This window comes from Mobula hypostoma, chromosome 2 (assembly GCF_963921235.1).
Source record: "Mobula hypostoma chromosome 2, sMobHyp1.1, whole genome shotgun sequence".
Lineage (NCBI taxonomy): Eukaryota > Metazoa > Chordata > Chondrichthyes > Myliobatiformes > Myliobatidae > Mobula > Mobula hypostoma.
In genome coordinates, this window is record NC_086098.1 from 9,813,972 (window position 1) to 9,828,946 (window position 14,975).

The 14,975-nt window shown below is 42.2% G+C and overlaps 1 protein-coding gene across 1 annotated transcript in view; it reads right to left on the reverse strand.

The window, feature by feature from the left end:
* Positions 1–2,672: 2,672 nt before the first annotated feature.
* Positions 2,673–14,975, reverse strand: part of LOC134337921 (potassium channel subfamily K member 3-like) — a 125,964-nt gene continuing 113,661 nt past the window's right edge. Inside the window, exon 3 of the mRNA XM_063033314.1 lies at positions 2,673–4,478. The gene's annotated coding sequence lies outside the window, so the exon portion shown is untranslated. The remainder of the gene's footprint in view (positions 4,479–14,975) is intronic.

The following is a 14,975-nucleotide window of genomic DNA, read 5'->3' on the forward strand; positions in this document are numbered from 1 at the left end:
TCTATCAGGTCACCTCTCATCCTCCGTCTCTGCAAGGAGAAAAGGCCAAGTTCACTCAACCTATTCTCATAAGGCATGCTCTCCAATCCAGGCAACATCCTTGTAAATCTCCTCTGCACTCTTTTGATAGTATCTACATCCTTTCTGTAGTGAAGGATAGCTTGAATCTTGAATCTTCCATATTCTGTTAAAACTTGTTTTCCCAATGATTCATCTCCAAGCTGGCATGCAGGTCTCCACAGAGTAATGTGCCAAGCTGGCTGGTTGATTCACCTTTGTGCTCGGTGTGTTAATGAGACACTATCTTAAATAGGTAAATAATGCTATCAATATCACTTCTTGATAAACCTTGTGCCTAATGGAAACTACTATTGATTAAATAACGGATGCTGCTTACAGGCGTTATCTTGTCTCTGTGGATTGGAAACAATGGAAAACCCGAACATAAAGATATGATTGGAGAGCCTTTTATTATTTGTTTAAAAGGACTACGATGATGCAAATTATATCAAAATGCATCAGTTAAGTTATAGGGGAAAGAATAATGAGGGCTAATAACTAGTAAATAGTGATGTGTGTTGTAGTAAAGTGGTAACAGTAGAGAGTGTAGTAAAGTGGTAACAGTAGAGAGATCCAATAGAGCAGAGACCACAGTCAGTTTCAGGGACTTCACTGTTATAGTGTTCACCCAATGCTGAAATACAAAATTGAATTTGATGCTAAACCTGTGGTTAATCATTTTATTTTGTAATCAGGACACAGTCTGTTACTTCTGTATTTCTGTAACTAGTAGTCGGTTATCAAAATGTAGTTTTGCTGGTAATCTCATTAATCGAGAATGTCAAAGCTGTACCAGACACATGCCCAGGTAGTTCAGCACTGACTGGTCACCTGGTGAGCACCGGTTTTTAATAAAATCGCCCAATATTTTGAACACCAATTTGGTGTGGCCTTTCAGCATGCTCCTACAGTTACATCCCAAGTCTCCTTAGAATGTAGAACACAGAACAGTACAGCACAGGAGGAGGACTTTCGGCCCATCAAGACCATGCAGAAATCATTTAAACTGCCTGCACCGGGACATCTACCATCCATTATCTATCCAAGCTTCTCTTAAAACATTGAAATCGAGTTCGCAATGCACCACTTGCACTGACAGCTCATTCCATACTTTCACGACTCACCCTCTGAGCGAAGAAGTTTCCTCTCATGTTCCCTTTAAACTTTTCACCTTTCACCCTTAACCCATGACCACACAACCAGAGTGGAAAAAGCCTGCTTGCCTTTGCCCTATCTTTACCCCGCATGATATTGTATACCTCTATCAAATCTCCCCTCAATCTTCTATGTTCCAAGGAATAAAGTCCCAGTCTGTTCAGTCCTTTCTTGTACCCCAGGTCCTACAGTCTTGGCCACATCCTTATAAATTTTCTCGGTACTCTTTCAAACTTAGTTACATTTCTTGAAATGTCTCTGAAAAATCCTTGATTAACAAATTGCACCCAAGTAGTTTATTCATTGAGAGATCCAGCAGAGTAGGTCCTTCAGCCCTTCGATCCATGCAGCACCTCAATACCCTGATTTAATTCTATCCTAATCATGGGACAATTTACAGTCTGCCAGCCAGTACATCTTTGGACGTGGGAGGAAACCAGAGCACGCAGAGGAAACTCACACGGTCACGGGGCAAACATACAAATTCCTTACAGACATCAGTGGGAATTGAACCTGGGTTGCCTGTACTATGAAGTGGTGTGCTAACCACTGCACTACCATGCTGATTTAAGGTCAGAGATTAAGTCTGTTTCGCACGAGATGAGGAACACACATGCATGTGTTCCTAAGCTAGTTCTAAGTCAGTCATTAATCCTTCATTCATAAACCACTGAAAGGTGCTTAACCCGAAGAGATGCCATGACAAGATACAGTGGGAAAGAGACAATTCAAATTGGCCTTCCAAAATCAAAGTATTCAGGGCAGGAGTTGGCATGTTATGTTGACGTTGTGTAAGACATTGGTGAGGCCTAAATTGGAACATTGAGTACAATTCTGATCACCTACCTACAGGAAAGACCACTTAATCAGAACTTGTTGTTATTCTTCCTTTCTATGCCTTGTGGCGCATCCAACAGCAACTTTGCCATTTCTTTAGCATTTTCAGGTGTTTTTAGACCATATGACATAGGAGCAGAATGAGGCCATTTGGCCCATCTAGTCTGCTCCGCCATTCAATCGCGGCTGATCCTTTATTTTCCTTCCTCAGACCCACTCCCAAGTCTTTTCCCTGTAACCTGTGATGCCCGGGCCAATCTAGAACCTATCAATCTCTGCCTTAAGTACACCCAATGACCTGGTTGCCTTTGGTAACAAATTCTACAAATTCACTATCCTCTGGCTAAAGAAATGTCTCTGCATCTCTGTTTTAAATGGACGCTCCTCTATCCTGAGGCTGTTTTATGAGTACGAGTTACTAGCGTGATGGTTCAACCCAGCATGGATGGGAAGCAAGCAAGGAGCTGGCTGGATTTGAACCTGGGAGCACTCACCTCTAATTCTGGTGCGGATGCCACTGCCCCATCGGCTGGCTATTAATAAAAAGTAATCTGAAGTATTTCAGCAAATCATTTTATTAAATCAATAATTTTATTTACAACATACCACAAAACATTTTGGGTTTAATCAATAAACAGCAATACAGGACACTTGTATTATGCACTACATTATATACAACAAAGTGAGACAGCAAGTGAGACTGCTAAGTTATCTCATTACATCATGGAAATATGCTCCATAATAGCATACTACAGGGAAACATGTCGCTATTTTATGATGTTGTTTCATAGGACGTGTGCACTGAATAGCAGAAGCTCAGTAACAATTATGGATATGAGCAGTGTGTATTAATCCTTGTACTTCCTTGGAGCTATACAAACTTCACAGTGCAGAAGATAACCGTTCAATTTATATGTCTCTGCTTTTTCCTTAAGCATCCTAAAACTAATCCCACTGCAATTACACACAATGGTCTGGAGGAGCTCAACAGGTCAGGCAGCATCTATGGAGGGGAATAAACAGTCGACATTTCAGGCCAGGACCCTTCATCAGGACTGGGAAGGAAGGGGAAAGAAGTCAGATCAAGAAGGTGGTTGGAGGGGAGGAATGCACAAGCTGGTAGGGGACTGGTGAAACTTGGAGGGGGGGCGTTGTGAAGTAAAGAGCTGGGAAGTTCGTTAGTAGAAAAGATAAATGGCTGGAGAAGGGGGTTTCTGATAGGAGTGGACAGAAAAAGCCATGGAAGAAAGGGAAGGGGGATGCAAATGAGTGAGGTGATGGGCCAGTAAGAAGAGAAGCTGAGAGAGGGAAACAAGAATGAGGAATGTTGGGGGTGGGGAAGCAATGACCGGAAGTTTCCCAGTGCTTTGTATCTTCCTGCATTTCAAGTAATCTTGACATTTATATCAACGGCTATACCACTTGCTGTTCGTCATTATAATATCTCGGAAGATCCCAGACCCAATGATAAAGAAACATATTATGTATATTTACAATATGTTGTGGTTGACTGTATGTCATTGGATAGATTTTCAATCAATCATGCTTCAGGGCATCTTCAGATGCCATATGCAGATTTTATAACAATTCTCATGCAGAATTCATGCAATCTGTTCATCCACCTTAGCTTCTTTGGCATTGATCAATGCTATAAATATCCAGCCGGAACTCACTGATCATTTGGCATGTGCAAGTTTCAGCAGTTATATTCAATCATTCAGTAATGAATTCCATATGATGGACTATGAGGTCACATGACTAAGACTGAACGCATATTAAAATATGACATGCTGACAATCAGTATTTGTGAGGCCTATTTAAGTTCGTTAGAGGTAAGCCAATGTTTGACAGTGACGGAGTGGCATTCCTTTGATGGTCATGGGATGCCCGTTGTGCCAAGTTTTAAGACCAAAAGTTCTCACTTTAAGGTGGTGGAGGGTTGGAGGGGGTGGTCCTTCATCAATTCACATGCATCTTTCTCCAGTCTGCAGTGTGACGTTCAGTATTCACCATCCAGATTAAGTGTGCAACCAGAATTATCCTTCCGGGAATTAGACACTCCATTGGCAACACAGAAAATACTCCCTGATATAAGCCACAGGCTATATTCAAAAAATTATCCCAGCAGTCATCGGTTACTTACACACGTTCGGAAAGGTGATGAACAGTCCTTTGCTTTTTCAAGTACACGTTGTGCAATTACTTGTAGCATACACTAACCTTTAAATTCTGTTATCTTTCAGAGCTTCCCAACCTAGGGTCCACAGACCCCCCGGCTTAATAATATTGAGTCCATGGCATAAAAAAGTTGGGAACTGCTGTTTCACATTGTCTTATGCCTTTTATTCAGTCTTCTTCGTACTTCAATGTTCAGCTCTTAAAACTCAAATTATTGGTTTACCTTGCCTTCCCGTTCACTGCTGTACCTGATTAAATAATAATAAAAAAATGCTCTGAGGCCTTTATTTTCTAAACACACGCAACTAGACAGAAGTATGCGTTTACCGCATGCCGTGGTGGAAAGACAATTGAGAAAGAAGTTGGATTTGACTGATTCCAAATACACTATTTTTTATTCTTCTGATAACTAAATCTCTGGCAAAACAGTTGCTTGCCATCCTGATTATCTAGTCTGAATCCAATATTCATTTTTACTTCCAAAATTACTTGATCCCTGCAGCTTTATTGGTCCAACTGCGTTTGATGCCAACACAATTCAATTCATCTCTTCCTATCTTGATATCGTCCTTTCTTATATTTTCTGATATTTTAAACAAATTATACATTTGCTTAGCTCAGAGTTTAAAATACCAACTGCACAAGTAGTTCATTATTAAATCTTGATATAAATTAACAGTTGAATAAAAATATTATTTACATAACACATACAAATGTAAAAGAAAAAGGTAGACGCAAAAGTCACCAATTTACATGTAGCCTTATTTAAAGATCAATATATACTGAGTGCAGATTATTAAACTATAAAGTTATTCACAATATTTTTTATTGTATCTACATCTGAGATTTACAGCTAGTGTCCAGCAGGTAGGTTGAGTTAAATGTAAGAATTTCTATTTAAATGTCCTAGTCAACATATTTTAAAGCAGGGCTTCCTGACCTGGGCTCTACAGACCTCTTGCTTCATGGTATTGGTCCATGGCATAAAAAAGGCTGGAAACTCCTGTAAAGACTTCACTAGCTGAGTTACACCAGCTAAATTATCATTCTGGTCTCTATAATAGAATTGCATAATATGAATGATTTACTACCGTGAAAATTTTGAGAACTAAGTTTCTAAGGTATGCATTTTTCTGTAAACATTTTTATGTTTTATGGTTTAAGCAGCAGAAGAAAATGATGGTCTCATACACTTCAAACGCACCTCCATGGAAAGTCTGTCAATCTACGCTACTCCCTATGGTAGCGTAGTAGTTAGTCCAACTCTTTAGAGTATCAGTGACACACGGTTCAATTCCCACTGCTGCCTGTAAGGAGTAGGTACGTTCTCCCCGTGACTGCGTGGGTTTCCTCGCACAGTCCAAAGATGTACTGGTTCGTAGGGTTAGAGTCATTGAGAAGCACAGAAACAGGCCCTTCGGCCAATCGAGTCCATGCCGAAACCATTTAAACTGCCAATTGGTCATTGTTAGTTGTCTTGTGATTAGGCTAGGATTAAATCGGGAGACTGCTGGGTGGTAGGTTCAAAGTGCTAGAAGGGCTGATTCTGTGCTGCTTCCCAATAAATAAATAAATAGATCTTGTTTTATTCCTTTGGATTGGAAGAATAGCTTCCAGACAGCTACAGCAATATTTTACTTCATAATTTTGCATTGAATTGTGGTAAAGAAACTCCTATTGTTAATTTTATGATTGTAAAGCTTTTTTTGAAAAAAAATTGCTCTGTTGATTGAAAAAATGCTCCAATTTGATCCTAGCTTGCACCTTGGAAATCAAGCAGTTTTGGAGTCAAAAAGGCCACGCTTTTATACTTATAAAATTTAACATGTGGAAGTATTATGTCACATACAATAGCCTTAGAGATCAGGAGTGTGCTATCTATATTTTGTGGTTAATAAGTTCAACCTATTTATTGGCATCAAACACTAAAGTAACAGTCATGCTTAACAGTAATTTAGCAAACTATCTGTTCTTTGGTTATAGTTAATAATTGATAAAATAATCTATTAAGTATTAATGTTATTTACTTATTTATTCAATTTAGGGATACAGCGCAGAATGGGCCCTTTTGGCCCAATGAGTTGTACCACCCAGAAACTCACCTATTTAACCCTTGCCTTATCACGGGTAAATTTACAATGACCAATCGACCTACTAACCATTATGTCTTTGGAATGTGGGAGGCAGGTGTCAAAATGCTCAGGACTACGAACAGCTTGAAATACTGAAGAAATGCATTCCATGGATTTTATTTATATAATTTACTTAGAGATTCAGCATAGAACAGGCCCTTCCCAGCTCAACGAGATGCACTGCTCAACAACCCACCTACTTGACCCCCAGCCTAATCATGGGAGAATTTACGATGAACAATTAACCTACCAACTGGTATGTTTTGGAATGTGGGAGGAAACCAGAGCACCCGGAGGAATGTACAAACTCCCTAGTTTGTACTAGGGAGACGAAAGACGGCGGCGAATTCAAAACTCCGACGTCCCGAGCTGTAATCGTGTCTCACTAACCGCTATGTTACTGTGACGACCTGTGTATTTTCTGGGTACTTTGAACAGTTGGAATGAAAAGAGACAAGATGTGGTCAAAGAAGATGTATCAGAAAAATTGCAATTCAGATATCCACAGTTGGATTTATTTGCTGAGGCATAAAAATAATCTCAGATACTAAAATTGACATAATATATTTTGGGGAATCATCAGTCCCTATGGAATATGTACCTATAATTCAATTTTTTACAATAATTCATGCAACAGCAATTGCAATTCAGTACAGGCAGCATTCTCTGGGGGAAAAGAAGAACTAATTAAGTGACTTAAGGTCAGAGATTAAGTCTAAGGCTTTGCACGAGATGAGGACACATATGTATGAGGAACATATGTATGTGTTCCTGAATTAATTTTAAGTCAATCACCTGATATTCATTCATAAACCACTGAAAGATGTTTATACTTCCACATTTTATGCAGTTCTCCCCGAATGATGTTATTTGAAAGGACGTTACGCTGTTTGAATGTAAAACCCGAGGAGAAGCCTTCACAAGATACTGTGGAAATTGGCCTTCTAAAATCAAAGTATTGAGTACAGAAGATGGGTTGTTATGCTGAAGTTGGATAAGATATTGGTGAGGCCTAATTTGGAGTACTGAGTACAGTTCTGGTCACCTACCTACAGGAAAGATATAAATAAGATTGCAAAAGTGCAGGTGCTGCCCGGAACCCCAGCGGTGTAACAGGCCAATGATGATGAAAGAGTAAAAAGAAAATTCACAGGGTTGATAGAAACATAGAAATATAGAAAACCTACAGCACAATACAGGCCCCTCGGCCCACAAAGCTGTGCCAAACATGTCCTTACCTGAGGAATTACCAAGGGTTAACCATAGCCCTCTATTTTTCTGAGCTCCACATACCTGTCCAGGAGTCTCTTAAAAGCCTCTATCATATCCACCTCCACCACCGTCGCCGGCAGCCCATTCCACGCACTCACCACTCTCTGCATAAAAAAACTTACCCCTGACATCTCCTCTTTACCTACTTCCAAGCACCTTAAAACTGTGCCCTCTCATACTAGCCATTTCAGCCCTGGGAAAAAGCCTCTGACTATCCACACGATCCATGACTCTCATCATCTTATACACCTATATCAAGTCACCTCTCATCCGCCATCGCTCCAAGGAGAAAAGGCTGAGTTCACTCAACCTATTCTCAAAAGGCATGCTCCCCAATCCAGGCAACATCCTTGTAAATCTCCTCTGCACTCTCTCTATGGTTTCCATGTTCTTCGTGTAGTGAGGTGACCTGAATTGAGCACAGTACTCAAAGTGGGGTCTGACCAGGGTCCCATATAGCTGCAAAATTACCTCTCAGCTCCTAATCTCAATCCCATGACTGATGAAGGCCAATGCACCATATGCTTTCATAACCACAGAGTCAACCTGCGCAGCAGCCGTGAGTGTCCTATGGACTCGGACCCCAAGATCCCTCTGATCCTACATAACGCCAAGAGTCTTACTATTAATACTATATTCTGTCAGCATATTTGACCTACTAAAATGAACCACCTCACACTTGTCTGGGTTGAACTCCATCTGCCACTTCTCAGCCAGTTTTTGCATCCTATCAATATCCTGCTGTAACCTCTGACAGCCCTCCACACTATCCACAACACCTCCAACATTTGTGTCACCAGCAAATTTACTAACCCATCCCTCCACTTTTTTATCCAGGTCATTTATAAAAATCATGAAGAGTACGGGTCCCAGAACAGATTCCTGAGGCACACCACTGGTCACCGACCTCCATGCAGAATATGACCTGTCTACAATCACTCTTTGCCTTCTGTGGGCAAGCCAGTTCTGGATCCACAAACTAATTTCCCCTTGGATCCCATGCCTCCTTACTTTCTCAATAAGCCTGACATGGGGTACCTTGTCAAATGCCTTGCTGAAATCCATATACACTACATCTACTGCTCTACCTTCATCAATGTGTTTAGTCACATCCTCAAAAAATTCAATCTGGCTCGTAAGGCATGACTTGCCTTTCACAAAGCCACGCTGACTATTCCTAATCATATTATGCCTCTCCAAATGTTCATAAATCTGCCTCTGAGGATCTTCTCCATCAACTTACCAACAACTGAAGTAAGACTCGCTGGTCTATAATTTCCTGGGCTATCTCTACTCCCTTTCTTGAATAAAGGAACAACATTCGCAACCCTCCAATCCTCCGGAACCTGTCTCGTCCTCATTGATGATGCAAAGATCATCGCCAGAGGCTCAACGATCTCCTCCTTCGTCTCCCACAGTAGCCTGGGGTACATCTCGTCTGGTCCCGGTGATATATCCAAGTTGATGCTTTCCAAAAGCTCCAGCATATCCTGTTTCTTAATATCTACATGCTGAAGCTTTTCAGTCTGCTACTAAGTCATCTCTACAATCGCCAAGATCCTTTTCCGTAATGAATACTAAAGCAAAGTACCCATTAAGTACATCTGCTATCTCCTCCGGTTCCATACACACTTTTCCACAGTCACACTTCATTGGCTCTATTCTCTCACGTCTTATCCTCTTGCTCTTAACATACATCTGGTTCTCCTAATTTCTTTCTTGAGTTCCTTCCTGCTTATAATCTTCTAGATCTCTACCATTATCTAGCTTTTTGAACCTTTTGTAAGCTCTTCTTTTCTTCATGTCTAGATTTGCAACAGCCTTTGTACAGCACGATCCTTTTACCCTACCATCCTTTCCATGTCTCATTGGAACGTACCTATGCAGAACTCCACGCAAATATCCCCTGAACTTTTGCCACATTTCTTCCGTATATTTCCCTGAGAACATCTGTTTCCAATTTATGCTTCCAAGTTTCTGCCCGATAGCCTCATTTTTCCCCTTACTCCAATGAAACGCTTTCCTAACTTGTCTGTTCCTATCCCTCTCCAATGCTATGGTAAAGGAGATAGAATTGTGATCACTGTCTTCAAAATACTCTCCCACTGAGAGACCTGACACCCGACCAGGTTCATTTCCCAATACCAGATCAAGAACAGCCTCTCCTCTTGTAGGATTATTCTGTCAAGAAACCTTCTTGAACACACCTAACAAACTCAGCCCCATCTAAACCCCTTGCTCTAGGGACATGCCAATCGATATTTGGGAAATTAAAATCTCCCACCACGACAACCCTGTTATTATTACAACTTTCCAGAATCTGTCTCCCTATCTGCTCCTCGATGTCCCTGTTACTATTGAGTGGTCTATAAAATACACCCAGTAGAGTTATTGACCCCTTCAAGTTTGTAACTTCCACCCACAGAGACTCTGTAGACAATCCCTCCATGTCTTCCTCCTTTTCTGCAGCCGTGACACTATCTCTGATCGGCAGTGCCACACCCCCACCTCTTTTGCCTCCCTCCCTGTCCTTTCAGAAACATCTAAGGCCTGGCACTCGAAGTAACCATTCCTGCCCCTGAGCCATCCAAGTCTCTGTAATGGCCACAACATCATAGCTCCAAGTACTGATCCACACTCTAAGCTCATCCGCTTTGTTCATAATACTTACATTAAAATAGACACATCTCAAACCATCTGTCAGAGCGCGTCCCTTCTCCATCACCTGCTCATCCTCCCTCTTGCACTGTCTCCAAGCTTTGTCTATTTGTGAGCCAACCGCCTCTTCCTCCTTCACTGCAGTTCGGTTCCCACCCCCCAGCAATTCTAGTTTAAACTCTCCCCAGTAGCCTTAGCAAACCTCTTTGCCAGGATATTGGTCCCCCTGGGATTCAAGTGCAACCCGTCCTTTTTGTACAGGTAACTCCTGCCCCAAAAGAGGTCCCAATGATCCAGAAATCTGAATCCCTGCCTCCTGCTCCAATCCCTCAGCCAAGCATTTATCCTCCACCTCACTCTATTCCTATACTCACTGTCACGTGGTGCAGGCAGAAATCCCCAGATGAGTACCTTTGTGGTCCTGCTTCTCAACTTTCTAACTCCCTATAATCTGTTTTCAGGACTTCCTCCCTTTCCCTACCTATGTCGTTGGTACCAATAGGTACCATGAGCGCTGGCTGTTCTCCCTCCCACTGCAGGATATCTTGGATGCGATCAGTAACATCCCAGACCCTGGCACCTGGGAGGCAAACTACCATCCGAGTTTCTTTCCTGTGTCCACAGAATCGCCTGTCTGACCCCCTAACTATAGAGTTCCCTATCACTGCTGCCATCCTCTTCCTTTCCCTACCCTTCTGAGCCACAGGGCCAGACTCTGTGCCAGAGGTGAAGCCACTGTTGCTTCCCCCAGGTAGGCTGTCACCCCCAACATTACTCAAACAGGAGTACTTACTGTCAATGGGTACAGCCACAGGGGTACTCGCTAGCCTCTGACTCCTGCCCTTCCCTCTCCTGTTACAGGCCCTGGTGTGACTACCTACCTATAGCTCCTCCCTATCTCCTCCTCACTCTCCCTGACCAGACGAAGGTCATCGAGCCACATCTCCAGTTCCTTGACACGGTCCGTAAGGAGCTGCAGCTCGATGCACCTGGATGACGAGGAATTGAGCTATAGGGAAAGGTTGAATAGGGTAGGACCCTATTCCCTACAGTGTAGGAGAATGAGGCAGGATTTTATAAAGACGTACAAAATTTTGAGGGGTATAGATAAGACAAATGCAAGCAGGCTATTTTTCCCACTGGGGTTGGATGACACTAGGGGTCAAAGGCTATGGACGAAAGGTGAAATATTGAAGGGGAATCTGCGGGAAGCTTCTTCAATCAGGTTGTGAGAGTGTGGAATGAGCTGCCAGTGGAAGTGGTGAATGTAGTGAGTTTAGTATTTAGGAGAACAATCACAATTTATTAACAGTTTATCATATGAATGTAGACTCTATCTTGATTTTAACTGGTGCCCAGTTGTATACAATGCAGCATTGTAAAATTGACAAAATTATCATTATTAAATGAATGAATATTCGCAATAGATCTTCCAATAGTGCTTCAGTTTCAGTACTTTTCTCAGAAAAGCTTATCCCTAACTCTTGTCGTCAAGAGTGACACACACACGAAAGGCTGGAGGAACTAAGGCATCATCTATGGAGAGGAATAAACAATCGATGTTTCAGGTCAGGACCCTTCATCTTGTCCTCAAGATGTTGGATCCTAGATGTAAAGATATCAGTGTCTCCTCCTTGTCTGAGTGTTGGCAATGTGAAGAGCAAAATGCTCATATCTGTGGAAAAACAGAGGAATCTTAGATATCTACTGATTCTTAAAAGAGGCAGAGCAAGACGATTGGGTGATTGAAAAGGCATTGTGGGTTTTTTGTTTTATGAGCTTCACCACAGAATACAAGAGCAGAGCTGTATGAAGTGTGTGGTCTATCGCTATCATGTAAGCTTGCAGTCCTCTGCTCTTATATTCTGTGCTGAAGCTTATAAAGACTGCAAGCATACATGATAGCGTTAGACCACACACGCCATACAGCTCTGGTCATCATCTATAGGAAGGATTTCATTGTGCTACGGAGAGACCATAAGACCATATGACTTAGGAGCAGAATCTGGTCATTTGGCCCATTGAGTCTGCTCCACCATTCAGTCATGGCTGATTGATTATCTCTCTCATCCCCATTCTCTTGCCTTCACTCCGTAACCCGGACTAATTGAGATCCTATCAACCTCCACTTTAAAGACTGTTGTGGAGATTCGCAAGGACACTGCCAGAACTGAACATATAAAATAATAAGGAAAGACAGGGTAAACATGAGGAATTCTGCAGATGCTGGAAATTCAAGCAATACACATCAAAGTTGCTGGTGAATGCAGCAGGCCAGGCAGCATCTATGGGAAGAGGTACAGTCCACGTTTCGGGCCGAGACCCTTTGTCAGGACTAACTGAAGGAAGAGCTAGTAAGAGATTTGAAAGTGGGAGGGGGAGGGGGAGATCCAAAATGATAGGAGAAGTCAGGAGGGGGAGGGATGGAGCCAAGAGCTGGACAGGTGATTGGCAAAAGGGATATGAGAGGATCATGGGACAGGAGGCCTAGGGAGAAGGAAAAGGTGGGGGGGAAACCCAGAGGATGGGCAAGGGGTATAGTCAGAGGGACAGAGGGAGAAAAAGGAGAGAGAGAGAAAGAATGTGTGTATATAAATAAATAATGGATAGGGTACGAGGGGGAGGTGGGGCATTAGTGGAGGTTAGAGAAGTCAATGTTCACGCCATCAGGTTGGAGGCTACCCAGATGGAATATAAGGTGTTATTCCTCCAACCTGAGTGTGGCTTCATCTTTACAGTAGAGGAGGCCGTGGATAGACATATCAGAATGGGAATGGGATGTGGAATTAAAATGTGTGGCCACTGAAAGACAGGGATAAGCTGGAGTTATATTCAGGAGGTGAGTAAGAGGAGAACTAATTGACATCTATTAAATTTCAACACAGGAGCCTCTCAGGGCTGCGTACTAAATACCCTCCTTTACCCCCTGTATACCCATGACTGTGTCGCCACCCACAGCTCTAATCTGCTAATTAAATTTGCCGACGACACTACATTGATCGGCATAACCTCAAACAATAACGAGGTGGTCTACAGGGAAGAAGTCATCTCTCTGTTACAGTGGTATCAAGAAAACAACCTCTCCCTCAATGTCACAAAAACAAAGGAGCTTTTTGTGGATTACAGGAGAAATGGAGATGGGCTAACCCCTATGACATCAATGGATCTGGGGCTGAAAGGGTAAACAGCTTTAAGTTCCTCGGCAACCACATCACCGAGGACTTCACGTGGCCTGTACACACTGGCTGTGTGGTGAAAAAGGCACGACAACACCTCTTTCACCTCAGACGGTTGAAGAGGTTTGGTATGGGCCCCCAAATCCTAAGAACATTCTATAGGGGCACAACCGAGAGCATCCTGACTGGCTGCATCACTGCCTGGTATGGGAACTGTACCTCCCGTAATCGCAGGACTCTGCAGAGAGTGGTGCGGACAGCCCAGCGCATCTGTAGTTGTGAAGTTCCCATGATTCAGGACATTTACAAGGACAGGTGTGTAAAAATGGCCTTATGGATTATTGGGGACCCGAGTCACCCCAACCACAATGTAGTCCAGCTGTTACTATCTAGGAAATGGTACTGCAGCATGAAAGCCAGGACCAACAGGCTCCGGGTAGCTTCGTCCACTAGGCCATCAGACTGATTAACTCATACTGATTTGAGTGTATTTCTATGTTACACTGACTGTTCTATTTATTCTAAATTATTATGGTTGCACAGTTAGACGGAGACCTAACGTAAAGATTTTTACTCCTCATGTATGTGAAGGATGTAAGAAATAAAGTTAATTCAATCCAATTGTTAGGGTTTAGCTAGGGTTCAAATTTCAAAGAAAATTTATTTTCAAAGTACATATATGTCACCATATACTACCCTGAGATTCATTTTCTTGCAGGCATTCACAGTAGAGCAAAGAAATACAATCGAATCAATGAAGAACTACACACAAAGACTGACAAACACCCAATGTGCAAAAGAAGACAGACAATGCAGATACAAAAGTAAGTAATAATAACTATATTAAATAAAAAAGTAAACAAATAATACAGAGAACATGAGTAGCAGAGTCTTTGAAAGAGAGTCTAAAGGTTGTGGATTCAGTATGAAGGAGCAATTAATGATCAAAAACAGTGAAATAGAATTAGAGTATTTGGTTGAAAGAATAAAAGGAAGATAATTTTAAAATTATTTCTTCCAGACAGGTAGGTGTCTGGGGCTCAGTGCTGGGAAGAGTTGCAGCAGCAAAACTCTGTTGGTTTAAAGTACCTGAAAGTGAACTTGAAGAGTTGTGGCCTGCATAGCTGTGGACCTACTGCTGGATGTCGGGATTAAACTTGGTAGCTCTTTTCACACCAGCACCAAGCAGAATGCCTTGTTCTGAGTAGACAATATCCCAGGAATCAAAGGGTTCACATACGAGGAGCGTTTGATGGCTCTGGGCCAGTACTCACTGGAGTTTAGAAGAATGAAAGGGCATCTCATTGAAACCTACTTAATATTGAAAGACCTAGCTAGTCTGGACATGGAAAGGATATTTCCAATAGTGGGGAAGTCTAGGACCAGAGGGACGTGCCTTTAGAACAGAGATGAAGTGGAAGTTCATTATCAAGGGGGTCCTGAATCTGTGGAATTCAATGCCACAAAGCTCTTTGAATTGCACATCGATAGGTTATTGATTAATAAA